Here is a 21857-nt window from a genome sequence, read left to right on the forward strand (position 1 = left end):
TAACACATTCTTCCTTTTATTTTCACTTTACCTATAGCAGCAGCAAATCTAAAACTAAGACGTGAGTTCTGGATTTAAAAATTTTATATATACCTTAGTAGTTATATTTTGCATATATACATAGAGTGTGACTCTGAAACACTAGGTTCTCTCAAACCCATGCACTAAAAGCTATTTAAATTCAGCTTCACTTTCTTCCTGGGGCGGATCAACCTTATTAGGTAGGGGTGCCACGTCACTGGCATGCTTCGCTAAAATTCTTACTATTTATGTGAGATATTTGTGAAAAATGGGATATATAAAATTGGTGGCACCTCAAATAAGCAAAGTAGACGTGGGTGCATAGCGTCCATTCTAAAGCCTGTTGTTGTCCTCGCGAAAGGAAGTTCGATTCTCTGTAGGAGTAGTATTTTCCCTTTGCTTTGGAATTTTTACATTTCTATGTCATATAGGAAACTATATTACCCTCAATATTTAAGGTTTGATATAATTACATTTAGTATACCTAATTAACATGTATATACCATTAGCGGGTTTTAAGTGTATTAATTACACTCCTAATTCAATGGTACCGTATATTCTATCTAATACCACTCCCCTCCCCCCATGTTTCTTTCTCCAATTCCCACACCTTCACCCACGTTTTCCTTCCATGCCCACGATTTTAAAATATATATGCAATTTTACCATCTGGGTTGACTTAAATTTTGGATTTTCTCCAGTGATAATCATTGATGTTCAAATCTTTATCTAAATTTTGCTGCTGGGTTATTTTAAAAAAGCGTTTTTTTTTTCCGTATTGACATCGATATATTTTGAAATTGTTTGCAATTTTGGCTGTTGGGTTGTTTTAAAAAATTGTTTTTTTCCACTATGGTTATGATATTCAAATCTTTTCTGCAATTTTAGCTGCAGGAAATTTTGATTCTTTTTCCTCTATTATTATTGATTTTTCAAATGTTTCTGCAATTTTAGCTGCTTGTTGTCTTAACAATTGATTTTTTAACTAGCTGTTTTTATGGAGTTTCAGTTCTTTCTGCAATTTTAGCAGCTAGATCATCTTCTGAAATTCATTTTTACACTATTGCCTCTGATATTCAAGTCTTTTTGTTCGAAAACAATTTTAGCATCTATTTTCTTAAGAATTTCAGTAATATAAGCGGAAAGGAAAAGAGAGCAGCAATTCCACCATTGACAATTATTAAAAAGCTTTGAAGCTTTGAATTCTAATTTGGTTTTCAAAAATTATTATTTGTTTGGATTGAGTGTGTTGTAAATAATTGAGAATATGGTTTGTAGTTTATATCTCAGTTTTGAGGGGTTTTGGTGAAGATTAGACTTGATTTTGGCTGAATTTCAGATTGAAACTCGAAGAAGAAGAAGACATGACATACATTATATTGCATAAATTGTAGAAAAATTGTAGACTGTTGTTTATTTATTTTTCAGCTTTGTGTTTTTGTGTTAAAAGTTTTGATGGGAGCTTGTTATTCCACTTCGTCTGTTTTGGAGCTATTTGGAGCTAACTTGTGCAGAAGAGGGTGTTTTTTAAGTTATATATATTGCTATACCTTTAAATTCAAGAAGTATGGTTGTATTGTATTTAAAGATTTATAGAAGTTTTAGTCGTTTTTATTTGTGAAAATAAAAAATAAAGCATCTACAATCAGAATACAAATAATCTACAATTTATCTACAAAATATCTACAAACTTGGTACATATTTGAACTCGACATGCTTCCCCTGAAATGTATGTTTCACATTTTTGATACATATTTTTGTCCAAAACAGTACTAAATCATCCACTTAAATACAATTCTTATACAATGTTGTTCAACTTTCATACAATAGGTAAATAAATAAATAACAGTCTATAATTTTTCTATAATTTATCTATAATTTCTGCAATATAATGCATGTCATGTCTTCTTCTTCTTCTTCGACGAGTTTCAATCCGAAATTCAGCCAAAACCAAGTCTAATCTTCACCAAAACCCCCTCAAAATTGAGATATAAACTCTAAACCATATTCTCAATTATTTGCAACAACACCCAATCCAAACAAATAATGATTTTTGAAAACCCAAATTTCAGTTCAAAGCTTTTTAATGGCTATCAATGGTGGAATTGCTACTCTCTTTTTTTTTGCTTTATATTATTGAAATTTGGACATAATTACGTTTGATGTAGAATAATTGTAGAAGATTTAATCGTTTTTTATTGGTGAAATCAGAAAAAAGGTTTGAAAAAATGCTTATCGAAAACGAAAACTTTTCTTGAAATCAATGACTGAACCTTTCTTATCGAAAACAGGTTTACTCTTGTCGAGTACTTTCCATGATCCGCCACCTCCAACAATTGACCTTTTGTAGTTCTTACCACGGGTTGATGTTTTCTTTAACGAGTATCGAACATGACTGATTAGGAAGAAATCAGCTCCTAATAATTGGTATTTAATGAATAATATAATATTTGTAGAATATCTGTCAATATAATGGGTAAATATGAAATTATGCACATTTTTAATAACAAGATTTTATATATGATATAGTAAGGAAAAAATCCCTTTTGCTTTTTACTCTTTCTTCCTGATTTTTCTTTTTCCAAATTTTTGAGTTGGGCCCTAAGGCCTCACCCTTTTTCTTTATTTTTTTCTTCGTTTTCTTTTCCTTGTTTCTTCCTTATATTTGCTAATTTCTCTCTTCTTTATTTTTTAAACTTTTGTATGTCAATCCACATTTTGTTTCTACTTTCTATCTTTATACCTTACCTCATAAGCAACTTTTTTTATAGTAATTTGAATTGATTTAATTAGCATAGAACTTATTTTATGACACAATATTAATTTATATATTAGAGTGTAATTTGAACTGTATTTTTTATTGGCTTTTGAAAAACAAAACAACTTGATTAATAGTTGATTATCATAGGTTGAACGTTGAATGTTTTGCTTTAAAAGTAATTGTCATTCAACATTTGAAGAAGTGAACCAAACAAATTATTATAGTAACAAACAATGCAAATTTTTGTATTTATACTCAATATTTTTATTTTATTTATTAATTATATATACATATCTAGTAAAAAAAATCGGCATAAAATTAAAATTGTTATTGTCAAACACTGATCCCGAAAAAAGGTAAAAAATTTCCGGAAAAAGTGAAAAAAAATTTATGGTCAGACGGGCCATTAGTTGTAGCTCGTTTCTTTTTTTGGTAGTACAAGATAAGTTTATTAGACAAATTACTTTAACTTATTTCTTCTTTAGCATAAGTTGAAGTTTTTCATAGTATTCCTTTAGAGGGAAATTTGTATTGGATCATGAAGGTGGGAATAGAAGGATTTATCGTGAGTTATCCTCCTTTGTTCTACTTTTATTTATTAATGTTTTTTTTTTTGCGCAACAGATAACACCAAACAATAAAGTTCCTCATCACCCATAAAAGAGTTCTTAAAGGTCATTGTGCACAGCGGTGGATACCGAATGTTCCCCTAAGGAATTCAAAAAATAAAAATATTAAACACACGAAAAATTAAAAGAATTCAATATATATATATAAAATTAATGTTATATATGCAGTTTAGTTTTTCGACCCCTAGGTCGGGCCTGATCGTACACATCCCATGGTACTTATATACTCATTGACTAAATTGACTAAAGAGACTAATTAAAGACTCTAATATGCATGTACCAACTCAAAATCCAGTTCATGAATGTTATACCCTTTCATCCACGCACTACCTTACATGCTTTCATGACTTCATCTAAATATGATAACTATTAAAAAAATCAAAAGATCAATATAATAAAAAGTTGTATTGATAATTAGCACTTAGATCCTCATGTTGGAATAAATGGCACTTATATAGATTTTAATATAAGGTAGATACACATCTTATTATGATAAAAGTCAAAGGATATAGTGATAATCTGCACATTCATCTCCTTAAATAGTGAAACAAGTAGTAGCAGAACAGTGTGCAAGACTCCAGCAGTCATCACTACTCTGGACTTTAACTTTATATATGTATAATATATACAGTTGAAGAATAAACATGTAAATTAATACTAATTTCGCATCGATTATTCTAAAGTGTTAATCGTATACTTCTCAACCGTTCATGACCTAAATGACCTAAATTCAGGGTTCATATTGTCTTCAAGAAAAAGAAGAAGGAGAAAATAATTTTTGTTGGCTATAGGAGTATTGATCATATGAGAAAGAAATAACTGCACTTTGTGTCTTTCTTATAGAAAGGAGGAGGAGTTATTCATCTGTGTTGGTGGCCGGAAATAGCATAAATCTGATAAAATTAGTTGAATTGTGTAAAAATAAAAATAGCAGATTTATTTTGGAAAGGGAGTGGAAACCCTATGTTAGAAAGGCGACTAGGGAGTAGAGACCCTATGTCTAAAATAAACTCAACTAGGGAGTGGAGACCCTATGTTGGAAAGGCGACTAGGGGTAGAGACCCTATGCCCAAAAAAATATCAACTAGGGAGTGTAGACCCTATGTCTAAAATAAAATCAACAAGGGAGTGGAGACCCTATATTGCAAAAGCGGACTAGGGAGTGGAGATCCTATGTCTAAAATAAAATCAACTAGGGAATGGAGACCCTATGTTGGAAAAGCGACTAGGGAGTGGAGACCTTATGTCTAAAATAAAATCAACTTGCGAGTGGAGACCCTATGTTGGAAAAGCAGACTAGGGGGTGGAGACCCTATGCCCAAAAAAATATCAACTAGGGAATGGAGACCCTGTGTTGGATAAGTGACTAGGGAGTGCAGACCCTTTGTCTAAAATAAAATCAACTAGGGAGTGGAGACCATATGTTGGAAAAGCATACTAGGGAGTGGTGACCCTATGTGTAAAAAAACTTCAACTAGGGAGTGGAGACCCTATATTGGAAAAGCAAACTAGGGAGTGGAGACCATATGTCTAAAATAAAATCAACTAAAGAGTGGAGACCCTATGTTGAAAAGGCGACTAGGGAGTAGAGACCCTATGTCTAAAAATAAACTCAACTAGGGAGTGTTGACCCTATGTTGGAAAGTCGACTAGGGAGTGGAGACACTATGTCTAAAAATAAACTCAACTAGGGAATGGAGACCCTATGTTGGAAAGGCGACTAGGGTGTGGAGACCCTATATTTAAAATAAACTCAACTAGGGAGTGGAGACCCTATGTTGGAAAATCAGACTAGAGAGTGGAGACCGTATGTCTAAAAGAACTTCAACTAGGGAGTGGAGATCCTATGTCTAAAATATAATCAACTAGGGAATGAAGACCCTATGTTGAAAAAGCGACTAGGGAGTGGAGACCATATGTCTAAAATAAAATCAACTAGGGAATGGAGACCCTATGTTGGAAAAGCAGACTAGGGGTGGAGACCCTATGCCCAAAAAAATATCAACTAGGGAGTGGAGACCATATGTTGGAAAAGCAGACTAGGGAGTGGAGACCCTATGTCTAAAATAACTTCAACTAGAGAGTGGAGACCCTATATTGGAAAAGCAGACTAGGAAGTGGAGACCCTATGTCTAAAAGAACTTCAACTAGGGTGTGGAGACACTATGTTGGAAAAGCGACTATGCAGTGGAGACCATATGTCTAAAATAAAATCAACTAGGGAGTGGAGACCCTATATTGGAAAAGTAGACTAGGGAGTGGAGACCCTATGTTGGAAAAGCGACTAGGGAGTGGAGACGTTATGTCTAAAATAAAATCAACTTGCGAGTGGAGACCCTATGTTGGAAAAGCAGACTAGGGGGTGGAAACCCTATGCCCAAAAAAATATCAACTAGGGAATGGAGACCCTGTGTTGGATAAGTGACTAGGGAGTGCAGACCCTTTGTCTAAAATAAAATCAACTAGGGAGTGGAGACCATATGTTGGAAAAGCATACTAGGGAGTGGTGACCCTATGTGTAAAAGAACTTCAACTAGGGAGTGGAGACCCTATATTGGAAAAGCAGACTAGGGAGTGGAGACCATATGTCTAAAATAAAATCAACTAAAGAGTGGAGACCCTATGTTGAAAAGGCGACTAGGGAATAGAGACCCTATGTCTAAAAATAAACTCAACTAGGGAGTGGAGACCCTATGTTGGAAAGTCGACTAGGGAGTGGAGACACTATGTCTAAAAATATACTCAACTAGGGAATGGAGTCCCTATGTTGGATAGGCGACTAGGGTGTGGGAACCTATATTTAAAATAAACTCAACTAGGGAGTGGAGACCCTATGTTGGAAAATCAGACTAGAGAGTGGAGACCGTATGTCTAAAAGAACTTCAACTAGGGAGTGGAGATCCTATGTCTAAAATAAAATCAACTAGGGAATGGAGACCCTATGTTGGAAAAGCGACTAGGGAGTGGAGACCCTATGCCCAAAAAAATATCAACTAGGGAGTGGAGACCATATGTTGGAAAAGCAGACTAGGGAGTGGAGACCCTATGTCTAAAATAACTTCAACTAGAGAGTGGAGACCCTATATTGGAAAAGCAGACTAGGAAGTGGAGACCCTATGTCTAAAAGAACTTCAACTATGGTGTGGAGACACTATGTTGGAAAAGCGACTATGGAGTGGAGACCATATGTCTAAAATAAAATCAACTAGGGAGTGGAGACCCTATATTGGAAAAGTAGACTAGGGAGTGGAGACCCTATGTTGGAAAAGCGACTAGGGAGTGGAGACGTTATGTCTAAAATAAAATCAACTTGCGAGTGGAGACCCTATGTTGGAAAAGCAGACTAGGGGGTGGAGACCCTATGCCCAAAAAAATATCAACTAGGGAATGGAGACCCTGTGTTGGATAAGTGACTAGGGAGTGCAGACCCTTTGTCTAAAATAAAATCAACTAGGGAGTGGAGACCATATGTTGGAAAAGCATACTAGGGAGTGGTGACCCTATGTGTAAAAGAACTTCAACTAGGGAGTGGAGACCCTATATTGAAAAAGCAGACTAGGGAGTGGAGACCATATGTCTAAAATAAAATCAACTAAAGAGTGGAGACCCTATGTTGAAAAGGCGACTAGGGAATAGAGACCCTATGTCTAAAAATAAACTCAACTAGGGAGTGGAGACCCTATGTTGGAAAGTCGACTAGGGAGTGGAGACACTATGTCTAAAAATAAACTCAACTAGGGAATGGAGACCCTATGTTGGAAAGGCGACTAGGGTGTGGAGACCCTATATTTAAAATAAACTCAACTAGGGAGTGGAGACCCTATATTGGAAAATCAGACTAGAGAGTGGAGACCGTATGTCTAAAAGAACTTCAACTAGGGAGTGGAGATCCTATGTCTAAAATAAAATCAACTAGGGAATGAAGACCCTATGTTGAAAAAGCGACTAGGGAGTGGAGACCATATGTCTAAAATAAAATCAACTAGGGAGTGGAGACCCTATGTTGGAAAAGCAGACTAGGGGTGGAGACCCTATGCCCAAAAAAATATCAACTAGGGAGTGGAGACCATATGTTGGAAAAGCAGACTAGGGAGTGGAGACCCTATGTCTAAAATAACTTCAACTAGAGAGTGGAGACCCTATATTGGAAAAGCAGATTAGGGAGTGGAGACCCTATGTCTAAAAGAACTTCAACTAGGGTGTGGAGACCCTATGTTGGAAAAGCGACTATAGAGTGGAGACCATATGTCTAAAATAAAATCAACTAGGGAGTGGAGACCCTATATTGGAAAAGTAGACTATGGAGTGGAGACCCTATGCAAAAAATAAAATCAACTAGGGAGTGGAGACCCTATGTAAGAAAAGCAAACCAGGTAGTGGAGACCCTATGTCTAAAATAATATCAACTAGGGAGTGGAGACCCTATGTTGGAAAGGTGACTAGGGAGTAGAGACCCTATGTCTAAAATAAAATCAACTAGGGAGTGGAAACCATATGTTGGAAAAGCAGACTAGGGAGTGGAGACCCTATGTGTAAAAGAACTTCAACTAGGGAGTGGAGACCCTATGTCTAAAATAACTTCAACTAGAGAGTGGAGACCCTATGTTGGAAAAGCGACTAGGGAGTGGAGAACCTATGTGTAAAAGAACTTCAACTAGGGTATGGAGACCCTATGAAAGAACTTCAACTAGGGAGTGGAGACCCTATGTCTAAAATAACTACAACTAGAGAGAAGAGACCTTATGTTGGAAAAGCAACTAGGGAGTGGAGACCCTATGTCTAAAATAAACTCAACTAGGGAGTGGAGAACCCTATGTTGGAAAAACGACCATGGAGTGGAGACCCTATGTCTAAAATAAAATCATCTAGGGAGTGGAAACCCTATGTTAGAAAGGCGACTAGGGAGTAGAGACCCTATGTCTAAAATAAACTCAACTAGGGAGTGGAGACCCTATGTTGGAAAGGCGACTAGGGGTAGAGACCCTATGCCCAAAAAAATATCAACTAGGGAGTGTAGACCCTATGTCTAAAATAAAATCAACAAGGGAGTGGAGACCCTATATTGCAAAAGCGGACTAGGGAGTGGAGACCGTAAGTACAAGAGTAAATTTATTTTTCCAATATCTTAGTCTTTGTGATAATTATTACTATCATGCGGAAAAAGGTTTGGAACGGAAAAGGTCAAATATATAAAAGTATAAAAAATAGCCAAAATGATTACTTTTGACATCTTTTTAATTAATTGAATATATATTATAAGTTGATATAACTCTTATATCACGGGCACATTTTGTACTTTGGTGCATGAATGTCAAGATTTTATTCTTTAAAAAAGTGTTTTTATTATCTTGTCTCCACTTTTATAAGATGTGCCAGCAGTGACATCACAAATAAGTATAGTACTAATTTTCAAATGAAATCTCATAAAAGTTTGCTATCTTTTTATCCAAAAGTGTTTTAGGTAAGCTTACTTTGTTGAACTAAATACAGTGTCGGCAAAAGTTCAGATTTGCACAATCTGGAAAATAGTTATGTGCTTTCTTAGCTATTCTATAGTCTTACATAGTGCTCTACATGGGACATTTAGTACACAATAAATTCAAAGATTGATAATTGTCCATTGACCTTGATAAGTTATTCGTCTTTTATTTTGATGATTTGACAAACCTCATAAGAGAACCAGATAAGGAACCTGATACAATTAGTTCTTTTGCGTTCAGAGTAACTAGTCAGATGTCCGGTCTCAATGAAATCAGATAAGGAAACAGTAGAGGAAACAAATATGGATAAGTTGCCCTGGTCTATCATACAATCAATTCTAAAGCTATAAAAGCTTATGCACTGTACCGTCTGACAGCAGTACAATATCATAGTTGTAGCTTGTTAAAGTCAAACTAAAGGACATTTTATTGCATCATCCTTGATGACATCACACACATATATTATCAACATGAGGCCAGGGATGTCATCTCTCCAAGACTTTAATATCAAAAGATAATACTCTCTCAAGTGCTAGCCACCACATCTCTCAAGAACAAAACTACTTGTCACGATCCAAAATCACGTGACCAGCACCCGACACACTACCCGACCCGAGCGAACCAAACCATGTGATGCACCCAATCATATGCATGAAAACCAATTTAACTGCGGAAGCTCCTTGAAAATCTTATACATTTTCAAGTTAAATGATAAAATATTTTCTAATTCAAAATCATACATGACGCTCTTTCATAATAATAACAATGAGACTAAGTAAAATAAATACACTTTCATGAATGTCGTGTACAACCTCGTTACTACAACCTTTCAAAATATTTATGGAGCCTCTATACCAAAGAATAGAACCAACAGTTGGAGTAATTCCAACAAAATAAAATAAGGAAGAACATGATAGCTACCACGAAATAAAAGTGGTGCTTCATAGTACCTCGGAAGGAGAGTCATCCTAGCTTGACCGCATGCCACATATCATACATCATCCTGAAATATGTAAAGTAAGCAAGGCCCTGGAGGGGGCCCTAAGGGCTGAGTACACCACATCGGTAATCAATAAGTGTCATAGACTCTCTCTAACTTACGTTCTTGGGACAAACTTTATAAAAAAATAATGCATCAATATTTGATATAAAATGATAAGAAATTTTATCAATACATGACCCTTGTTATTTTAAATAACAACCAAGTGAAATATAACCCACAATATAAATTTTTAAAACATTTATATCAATCCAAGATTTTGGATAAGCCGTACAAAATCATTTTATATGCTTTAAGTCATCGAAATCGCTTTCAGCTCCTTAGGCCGAAACATAAGAAAATCATACTTACCTTTCACTGGGAGTACTATACCATCACCGACATAAGAAAATCAACTAGGTTATGTACGTAGCGGCAAGTACCATATACCCTACTTGCTCAGGTCGTCTCATCGTAGTGCCGTACGAATCGACTCAGCCATGCTAATAATAGCACAAAATAGTACTATCTCGGGGGAGAGCACTCTGCCGTAGTCTATACCACAAAGTGGCCATCTACGCCTACACCGGCATGTTTAGTTTCATGACAACGAACACAATATATCCGAAGTCAATCTCGATGAACACGAGTAACTCCCAAAACATTTGATACTTCAAAAATAGATTCATAGCATAGTAACTTCAAATAATCTATTTTTATCAAATCATAGCATTTATAGAAAATCTAAATCATTTAAACAAAAATTAAATAAACAACCTTTTACATGCTAAAGCCTTTAGCAATTTAACATCAATCTTTAAAAGATACCACAAGAGCTATTCTGCACATCAATTTCCAAAAGAAATACTTTCCATGAAAACTTATCTTTAGCACTCAAATATGTTTTGATAAAAACATATAACATTTATCTTGAGTGTCATTTTGCCAACAAGATTTAAAATAAAATTTTACAAAACGGCATGACACTACATATGCAACTGTCACGACCCCAAATACCCGATCGTGATGGCGCCTATCACATTACTAGGCAAGCCAACCCAAACCATTAATCAGTTCGAATTTCTTTTATAAAACCATTTTCTAACACAGGTTTAAATCTCAATTTTTTCATAAGAAATGTATAAAATAGCTGAAATGTGCGGAAATCAATAAAACATTAAACCAACACAACCCAAACATTTGGTGTCACAAGTCTAGAGCCTTTAATATATACAAATCTGACTATCTGATACAAAACAAGTCTAAAATGCGGAAAAACAAGGATAGAGGAAGAAAGCAGGGCTGCAGACGCTATGCAACTACCTTGCAGTCTCCGGCAAACTCTGATAATGCTGAGGACCCTCACTCTGCCGCTCGGGCACCTGGACCTGCACACACGGTGCAGGGAGTAATGTGAGTACACCAACTCAGTAAGTAACTAAAGTAAATAAGGTCTGAAAGCAGTGACGAGCAGTTAAAAATCATATAAAGGAGTAAACAACAGGATAATAAATCACTCTACAGTTTAAAACCAGTTTCGTCATAAAATCTCCAGTTTCATTTGGAATACTTGAAATCATTTACTTAGCAATTCATCAACAGAGGCTTATTTTAAAAACACGAGTGAAAGTAGTGAAAATATCATAAAAGGGCCCCTCGGGCAAGATATCACTCAGAATATGGCCTCTCGGGCAGCCTTTTCATCACTCGTGACTCAGTTCTCGCCACTCAGTACTCACACTCAGCACTCAAGCTCATTAATATCTCATAAAAGTAATAATCATAGTAACCGCTGCGGCGTGCAGCCCGATCCATATAAGTATCGTTGCGGCGTGCAGCCCGATCCATAATACATATATATATAAATATCCTTACTATTAGGTTTTCAACCCCCTCTCAGTCATTAACCTCACAACCACTCGGACATAGCAGTAGGAATCAGGGAACTCAGTCCGAACAGTTCTCACATTTAAGAAGTACAGTGATAAACTAGTTTTAAACAATAAACACGTAAAACATGACTGAGGATATGCTTTCAAATAAGTAGAGTGAGAAAAAACAGTAAAAATGCCCCTAAGGGTCTCAACAGGTCGGCACCGGGCCCCAAACATGGCATACAGCCCATAATATAGTGTAAATGTCTAAAATACGGAATATCATAAGATTTCAAATCAAATACGTGGCTTAATAGTCCCTACAGGATGAACCAAGTCACAATACCTATCGGTGCACGCCCACACACTCGTCACCTAGCATATGCGTCACCGTATTTATCAAAACAATTTGAAATACCGAGGTTTGTACCCTCAGTTCCAGATTTACAATAGTTACTTACCTCAAACCGGAGAAAATACTACTCCGCGATGCCTTTGCCCCTCAAATCGGCCTCCACTCGCGTCGAATCTATCCAAAATCAGAATCACGACGTCAAAATATGCTAAGGGAACGAAGCCCAAGCAAAAATAATCTAATTATACCAAAATCTTGAAATTGGCCAAACTCGAACCCCTGGACCACATCTCGAAACTCGATAAAAATCACATCAACGGAATCCTTATCCTTCCACGAGTCCATACATACCAAGAACACTGAAATCGGAGTCCAAATGATCCCACAAATTTCTATTTTAAAGTCTTTTAATCTCAAGCCCTAATCCCCCAATTTTTCTTCCTTAATCTCCAGTAATACTATGATTAAACAATGGAAAAATGATCATAAACCCAAATAATGAAGCTTAGGGAACTTACCTAACTTATTCCCTTCGATCTTCCCTTGAAATCACTGCCCTAGCTCGTTTCCCGTCTTCAAAAATAGAGAACTTAGCAAAATTTCGTGAAGGAAACAATATATACCTTCTAGCCCAGGTATTCCGCACCTGCGGCCCAGATACCGCTTCTGTGGTACCGCATTTGCGGTCAATGAGCCGCTTCTGCGGCTTTCACTTAAAAGTTCAAAATCGCATATGCGACCAAGTAGCCGCACCTACGCCATCGCAGGTGCGTTCAGCACACCGCATTTGCGGCTCTTGACCTTCTCCTCCTTGAACTCTTCTGTGGTCCTTTCATCGCATCTACGGCATCCCACCTGCGGTCCCCAATCCGCAGGTGCGGAAATACCAGAAGCAGAAAATCTACAGTTTCACCAAAAATCTCAAACTCCCCGTCAACCATCCGAAATCTCCCAGAGGCCCCCGGGACTTCAACCAAAAGCACCAACATATCCCAAAACCTTATTCAAACTTATACCAATGTTCAAAATACCTCAAACAACACCGAATCAACCAAAACACATCGGATTCAAGCCTAAATTTCCAAAATCTTCTAAATTACGCTTTTGATCAAAAACTCAACCAAACCACATCCGAATGACCTGAAATTTTAACACACACATCCCAAATGACACAACAGAACTACTGCAACTCTCGAAATTCCATTCCGACCCCTATATCAAAATCTCACCTATTAACCGGAAATCGCCAAAAATCCAATTTTGCCAATTCAAGCCTATATCTACTCCGGACCTCCAAAACTCATTCCGATCACGCCTCTATGTCCCAAATCACCTTCCGGAGCTAACCGAACAGTAGGAACTCACATCCAAGCCCTCTAATACATAAGTCAACATCTAGTTGACTTTTCCAAATTAAGCTTCCTCAAAAGAGACTAAGTGTATCAAACCTTACCAAATCCTTTCCGAACCCAAACCAATCAACCCGATCACATATAGAACCAATAGATAAAGCAATAAGAAGTAGAAATGGGGAGAACGGAGTGGTAACTCATGAGACGACTTGCCGGGTCATCACAACAACATAATATTTAGTACATGGAGACACCCGTACTTGTTTGTCCCCACAAGAACGAAAGCACATTTTCAAACAACTTAAGTATTAAGTTGAAACTTGCTTTTAGTGAAAGTCCCTTAAGAAGAGTAAGTTTTAATCAACTTACCTCGATTTCACTTTATTAATATTCATAAGCTTTCAATCGTCTTCCATCATTCCAATGTTGATTAAAAAGCTCAACCTCACCAACAAGTCGATATCTACAATTAGATATCCTAATTACATCAAAATATGACCTAAGATATTAATCAATATCCATATATGGCTCACAAATTGGCTACAAGCCTCCAACAACTCAAATCGCCAAATAGATTTACAAGCTAGACCATTCAACTTCATCCTTATATTTTAATACCCATTCAAAGTCATTAATGATACTACATCAATTGTCCAATGCCACCAAGTTAATACTCATCATCTTCCATAATCAAAACTTGCACAATATACAATTCGGATGATTACTTAGTTGATCACTTCCATCTTTTCCTAACAAATAATTCCATATATTCTTTGTATTTAATCAATTTCATCGCAAAGATTCACCATTCATCTTCTCTCTTATTTTCTCAAAAGTACTATTCATGCCATGAATTAGAGTTTTATAATCCAATCTTTCAACCAATAAAACTTGTAACAAATACTTCAAATACTTCTAACTACTCATAATAAACGAGTTTGAAGCGTTGAATTTACCTCTAGTAGATCAATCTTGAAAAAATCACAACTTTGGTAATTTTTGTGTTCTTGAGGATTTGATGATGAAATCTAGAATTTGGATGTTAGAATAATGTTAGAACTCATGTATATTGAGTAAGAATCAACCCACAACAACATTAACAACTTACCTTGGTCGATTGGACTTGATTTGAGCTTAAAATCGCCCCTTCACCTCAAGAACCCTAACCCCCAATAGTCAAAATACTCTCTTCCCCAACTTGGTATTTATAGGCCCAAATTTCTGGGCTTCGGACGTGGCCTTGGACTCTATGGCAGCACTTCACTGCCAGTCATTCTTTCGGACATGACCTCGGATACTTCGCATCCGCAGGCTCCTCCGGCAGCCTTTGATAATTTGGTCATAACATTTTGTAGGAATGTCCAAATGAAAAACGATTTGAAGCGTTAGAAACTAGACTGAAATATCTTTCATTTGATAGATTGTCCATCACATAACTCCTTATACATATGTAGATATGCTCATCGAAGTTTAGGTCTTGTGCGTGCTCATTTAGAAGTTTAGTCTACCATGTAATTTCATCTTAATTTGCCCCAAGGGCTCTCCTTATGACCTATATCACTTCAAATACACCTCGCGCAGTTATTATCATATCCAATTAATATTCATCATATTAATAATCCTCGTCTGCATACAAAATAATGTAATTAGCACATTTCAACTTTCTTAATAGCGCTTAAGTACTTCGATTTTTTTTTCCGGGGTGCTACATTCTCCCCCTTTTAAGAACATTCATCCTCAAATGTTTTACAAGTCACTTCTAAGAATAGAGTTGTCACACCTCCTTTTCGCCCGCGCCACCGCAAAGGGGCGCAGAAGGGAGTTTTTTCCAATTAAAGGACACTCGAAACGGGATTTATTATTTAATTTAGAGTCGCCACTTGGGAGATTTATGGTGTCCCAAGTCACCGGGTGAATCCCGAATCGAGGAAAAGATTAACTCTGTTTAACAGTCTGCGCACCAGAAATCCGGATAAGGAATTTTGTTAACCCGGAAGAAGGTGTTAGGCATTCCCGAGTTCCGTGGTTCTAGCACGGTCGCTCAACTATCATATTCGGCTTAATTATCTGATTTTTATACAATTATGAACCTATGTGCAAATTTTAACTTTTAACCGCTTTTATTATTATCATTATTATTTTAACAGAGAATTGCAACGTCGTGAAAATGTATCTCGAACCACGTCACATCAATGTACCCGTGGTTATCGACACATTTCGACTCCGTTGAGATTTGGATTTGGGTCACATAAATGTGCACCCGAGTTTAAGAAAGTAAATCATAAAAGGCGCGCCTAACAGTGACTAACGCGTTATTACTTTGGGGAAGGCCGTGAAATCTGCTAAACGGCCCGTCCCGAATTCTATGTATTCATGATATTCCTTTATTGAGGGCCCCGCAGCTTGTGCGTTTTATTTGGCGAGGCTCGTCTCCTTTTTTTTTTTTATAAAAAAAGTAAGCCTAAAGCAACTATAATTTGCTATTTTTATTGTCTCTAAAGTAAAAAGAAGTCCTAATTAATTTGTTTTAAGAGCTACTTCTCCTTTAAGAAAGAAACTTATAATTAATCTGCATCGGGCCTCCAAGGCCTACCCGTGGGACAGCCGGCTTTCATCTCCAAATCCAAGCACAACTTTCCTAATCAGTTAACTAATTAACAATGGTTACAATTGTTAGCTTAATAATACATTACCATTAATTTCCAATCTCGTGTTAACTATTGGCCATTGTCTATTACTATCAGATTGAAAATGTGTACCATATCATTATTATTACAACTAAAATATATTACTTGTCTAAACTACAACGATACAAGTTTACTCATTACAAAATATTATCTAAAACTTACATAAATATATGTATTATAAAATATATATATAAAAAAAATTACGAGAATACACAGATACAAGTTTAATTCTTAACAAAATATGAATAACGGATGCACTCTTAATCAATAACCACATTTAAACCCATCCTTGCTGATTTCAACTTGCAGCTTGCTTCTTATTTCAAAATTAATACTACAAAACAACACTAAACCAATATGACTATTACATAATCATATTCAAAAATCCAAACAGTCTCGGAATCAAGCAGCCCAAACAACTTATAAATAGTCCTAATTATACAGTCGCCTATTATTCATGTAATATAAACAGTCCTAGTTCAAATCCGTGCAGTCCATATCATGTCAACAAACCAACTAGTTAAAAAAACTAAATAAGTACAACCTTTAACAAACTATAACTATAAGTATTCAAATGAGCTCAACTCTGGCATAAAACTACATTTTTCACTCCAAGGTTGAACTTACATCAAGGGAATTCGAAGCATGTACCTGATATTGACAATACAAGAAGAGGATCAGCAGTAGCAGTAGTAACGAATAGCAGTTGCAACAGCAGTGCAACAACAAATAACCAACAACTATGAACGACTCCAAGTATAGAGCAAAAGTAAAGGGAAGAAAAGTTCTAGCTATTTCAGATCCTAAGCGAGGCAATGAAAACAGTAGCTATTCTTTTTCAACTCCCCCAAGCTCTCCAAAAATTAATCTCCCTTCAATCCTAATCCTTCTCTTATATATAGCCATCCAGACCTGCCCTCTCTTTCCCACTTAACTGCCCGACCCCCTCCCCCACTAAAAAACTGCATTTTTCCACTTAAAAACCCACTAAGGAAAGCTTTCCCTTATTTTCAGCCCTCATTCCCTCTTGTTCCCCACTACCTTATTAATTTAAGGATATTTAATACCTCACTAACAAGTCACTAACACTAAAATATTACCCTAACTGTTCCATTCTCAAATCACCCCTGAAACCCCTTTAATATTACTGCCCCAATACAATCTATTCATCCGTATTAAAACCTTTTAACTCTAAAATCTGTTCAAGCTAACAATGATCTAAAACTAAATCTGATTAACAACTATAACCAATCCTCTTAACAACTAAATGACTAAGGTTGAGTTCCAATTGAAACCAATGAACTGGATGAGTTCCAATTGAAACCAATGAACTGAATTTAAATCACAACACAGAACTCAACAGAATCATTAAAACTGAAACTGAAACTGAATCAAAATCAATCATGAATGTAGGGATTCTAAGTCAAACCTATACAAGAATTCAGGATCATTGTCAGCATATTGACAATGCCCTGAAGCTAAGTGTCTACAGATCAGTACATACAACATTCGACCTCAAACCATTTGACGAAACTACTAATAAAACTGAATTAATCGACGATAACTAATTAACCGATTGCCTTCAACAATTGACAGCAATCAATTAGAAATAGATAATCATGCAATTCAAGCAGCATTGACAAGAACAGGGATTTACAATAAGACTTAACTAATCGTCGAAACTTATTCGAATCGATTAAATAGCCTATAATTATACACAACAACGAACAGAACCAAATTCGACCAAATAAAAAGGTCTGAGGCAGAAGAACAGAACAATCGACAAAAATTAAAAAATCAATATAACAATACTAGACAAATAAGCAGACATTTAAAACATCAAAATAGAATAAAAGGAAAGAAGGAAAAATACCTTAAATGGAATAGAGAACAGACAGACTTGAATCGACTCGGACTTGAACTTTTTGAGGTCAAACCGACCTTAATCGAGTGTTATCAACTGAGAACACTTCGACTAAGGTCAGTTAAACACCCAAATCCCCTTAAACTTCGGACAGAAACCAGTTTTGGTTTTCTAGGGTTCTTACGTTTCAATTTGGGGTTCGAGTGTTTCTAGCCAGATTCGAACCAAACCAACGGTGGTTTGGTCATGAAGGAGGTCAAGGGGTGCCAGGGTGTGAGTTCAGGGCAGATTGGGGTAGGTCTAGGTTTTGCTCGAATCTTCAAATGAAGATTCGAGAAGTTTGAGGATGATTCGAAGCAAATGGGTACTGGATTTGGATTGGGGGTGGTTAGATGTTCTAGGGGTGTTAATTTGGTGACCGGTGGCGTTGTTGCCGCCGGGTTTCAAGCGAAGGAATGCCATGGTGGCTAGGGTTTGGGGAAGGGGCTTCGTCTCTGAGAGACGATGATGAACAGGGGTTGGGACTGGGAGGCTGGGTATGAGATTTCATTTATATAGTGGGGGGGGGGTGGTTTGATATTGGCCGTTCGATCAAGAGAGATCGAGGGTCCAGATCAGTTCACTTAACTCAAACGGTGTCGTTTGGTCTTATTAAGAGATCGGGTTATGGGGAAAGGTTGGGACCGTTAGATCACTGGGAACGGACGAGGGTCTTCTAGACCGTTTGATCTTGGGAGATCAATGGTTTAGATTTTGCACAACAAAACGACGTCGTTTGGGTGGTCTTGGTGACAGACCAGATTGGACTGGGTGAGGGGTGTTGAATTGGGCCTGGTTTTGGGTTGTTTTGGACGATTTTGTGTTTGGGCTGGGGATTTTTGGCCCAGATCTTGTTTCCTCTCTTTTATTAATTCTCTCTTTATTTTCTTCCTATTTCTTTTATTCATTTTGATTTCTAAATTATTTTCTAAAATCATAAACCAAGTTAACTTACTAAAAATACTAATTATCTTTTAATAACATTTATCACATACAATTAAATGCCAATTAACAATAAAATCACCCAATTCAACATTAAATGCTAAAAATGCAAAGTACATTATTTTTTATGATTTTCATTTTCATAAAACAAATCACTGGTTAATTAATCCTAAATTGTAAATGCAAATGCAACACATATATTTTTGTATTTTTTCAGTAGTAAAAATAGAATAAACATACACAGACAAATACAAATAAATCACAAGCAACACACAACTATTTTATTTTAAATTTTTGTGGGAGTAGTTCTTGTGGGGCAAAAATCACGTGCTCACAGCTGCCCCTCTTTGTCCGAAAACATGAAGAGTTTTCGTGCAAAGATAAAGTGAGCGGATACGAGCGATTTTTGCCCGTTCGGCTACTCTGTGTGAAGCATTTTTCGAAAGATTTGACCGAACCTTTGCTTCAAAGGTTTCCTACATATCCCTGGCTAAAAGGGAATCAGGTCAATGTAGTTCGGGAAGTTTTGGTAGCTGGGACTACCATGGGACTGCGATGTTGCTCTTATTGCTGTTGCATGCTGTTACCGCTGCTTTTCGACCTCCTTATTACACCATTGCTAGAAAGAAAACAAAAGCTAGACTAAAATAATGATTATAGAATCTTATCTATCTTCGACTTGCTCTTGTAGTCTTCTTTCTGATTTCTGAAATGGGATTCGTGCGTGGGGTATTTTTGTTGTGACCCTCCGCATTACCGACTTCTGACTTGCTCTTGGAATGTATTCCTCTGTTCTGCAGGTGGGCTACTGACTTCATCAACTTCAAATATAACAACCTCCGTTCTAACAGGCAGGCTCCTGACTCCTTCAACTTAAAATTTAACAACCTCCATTCTACAGGCGGGCTCCTAACTCCTTCAACTTAAAATTTAACAACCTCCATTCTACAAGCGGGCTCCTGACTTCTACAATAACTTAAAAATAATTCAGCCTCCATTCTCCAGGCGGGCTCCTGACTTCATCAGCAACTTAAAAATAATTCAGCCTCCATTCTCCAGGCGGGCTCCTGACCTCAACAACTTCTTAAAATGTAACACCTCCATTCTCCAGGCAGGCTCCTGACTTCAACAACTTCTTAAACATATAACACCTCCATTCTCCAGGTGGGCTCCTGACCTCAATAACTTCTTAGAATGTAACACCTCCATTCTCCAGGCGGGCTCCTGACTTCAACAACTTCTTAAACATATAACACCTCCATTCTCCAGGCGGGCTCCTGAACTCAACAACTTCTTAGAATGTAACACCTTCATTCTCCAGGCGGGCTCCTGACTTCAACAACTTCTTAAACATATAAAACCTCCATTCTCCAGGCGGGCTCCTGACCTCAACAACTTCTTAAAATGTAACACCTTCATTCTCCAGGCAGGCTCCTGACTTCGACTTGAAATTGTAACAACCTCCGTTTTCCAGGCGGGCTTCTGACTCCTTTAACTTGAATCATCTTCTTTCAGAACTGCTTCCCTCAAAACTGGTGTTTTATTCCTCTGAAAACTGTTGGGGTTAACACCGGTGTTTTATTCAAAAATATGTTATTTTCCTCTTTCAAAGACTATTTCCCTTAAAGTCGGTGCTTTCACTTCACTGAAACCTTTAAAACTTTGGGTTATCTTGCTTCTTCCAAGATTGCCTTCTTTAAAACTTGTATTGCCTTCTCCCGTAAACTACTGGGGATTTCGCTTCCTTCAAAACTTGTGTTATCTTCCATCTTCCACAAGAAAATTTTCGCAATGAGAGAAAATTTTCTGCCGCAGTTTGATAATCTTCTCTGTGGCCATGTCTTCCCACTGTCAATAGCATTTCCTTTCCCTGCTTCAAATCAAAGAAAAAATTGTTAGTTTAAAACATGGTGAGTGGTCGTGCCACTCCTGTTGAGGATGGTTTTTCTCTTTTTCCTTTCCCTGCTTTGCGTTTTATTACAAAGCTTGTTGGGGATGACATTATTTACTGGGGATGATATTCCTGCTGGGGATGGTTTTTCTTTTCTCTTCCTTCCCCGCTCTGTGTTGTCTGACCATCGCGGAACTTGGTTGATAATCTGTCGGAGTTGTTCCTGTATCTCGCAAATCTGCTGGGGATCCTCTTGGAGTTTGATCCACAATTTTTCAACTGTTGTTTTTCTGTTTTTCTCCAACTTCCCCTGGAAATTTGGTCCTCTTGGAATCTAGACCCATTCATCATTTGATCTTGCGACAAACTTCTTTTCGCTTTGTCGCCTTATCTTTGGCCTGTCCTATTCGCATTTTGCTTTGCACCATTTTGGCAACTGGTAGTAAGCTCTGAAAATCCTTTTCAAAAACAAACTACTGGGGAGATAGAGTCTTTAGACCAAGAAATAACAAAGTGATGATTTCAAAAGATAGAAAAAGAAGAAATCTTTCTCAACAAATGCTGGGGAAAAGGAAAGAAAAGAACTTATCTGAATGATATAACCGATCCCAATGATCATGTCATGCATTCCGGATTAACCAACCCAGTCTATTTGTATCAATCAATCTTTCGGACGGCCTCATCTTATTGTGGATAACATTCACTCAACGCTTTGCCAAATGCGGGTCTTTTCCGCCAATCTGGTCTTGTCGCCTCATAGCGCCCTTCGAGGGGTTTTCACTAATAAGACTCTCTCATTTCTCTCAACTCCCGTCGCCTTATGGTGCCTGTGAAGGTTTTCACCAATAAGACTCTCTCATTTTATTTCTCTCAACTTGCGTCGCCTTATGGTGCCTGTGGAGGTTTTCACCGATAAGACTCTCTCATTTTATTTTATTTTTTTCAGCTGGGGATTGGAGTGCTACCGATATGACTTTTTCTGC

This window comes from Nicotiana sylvestris, chromosome 5, assembly GCF_000393655.2.
Source record: "Nicotiana sylvestris chromosome 5, ASM39365v2, whole genome shotgun sequence".
NCBI lineage: Eukaryota > Viridiplantae > Streptophyta > Magnoliopsida > Solanales > Solanaceae > Nicotiana > Nicotiana sylvestris.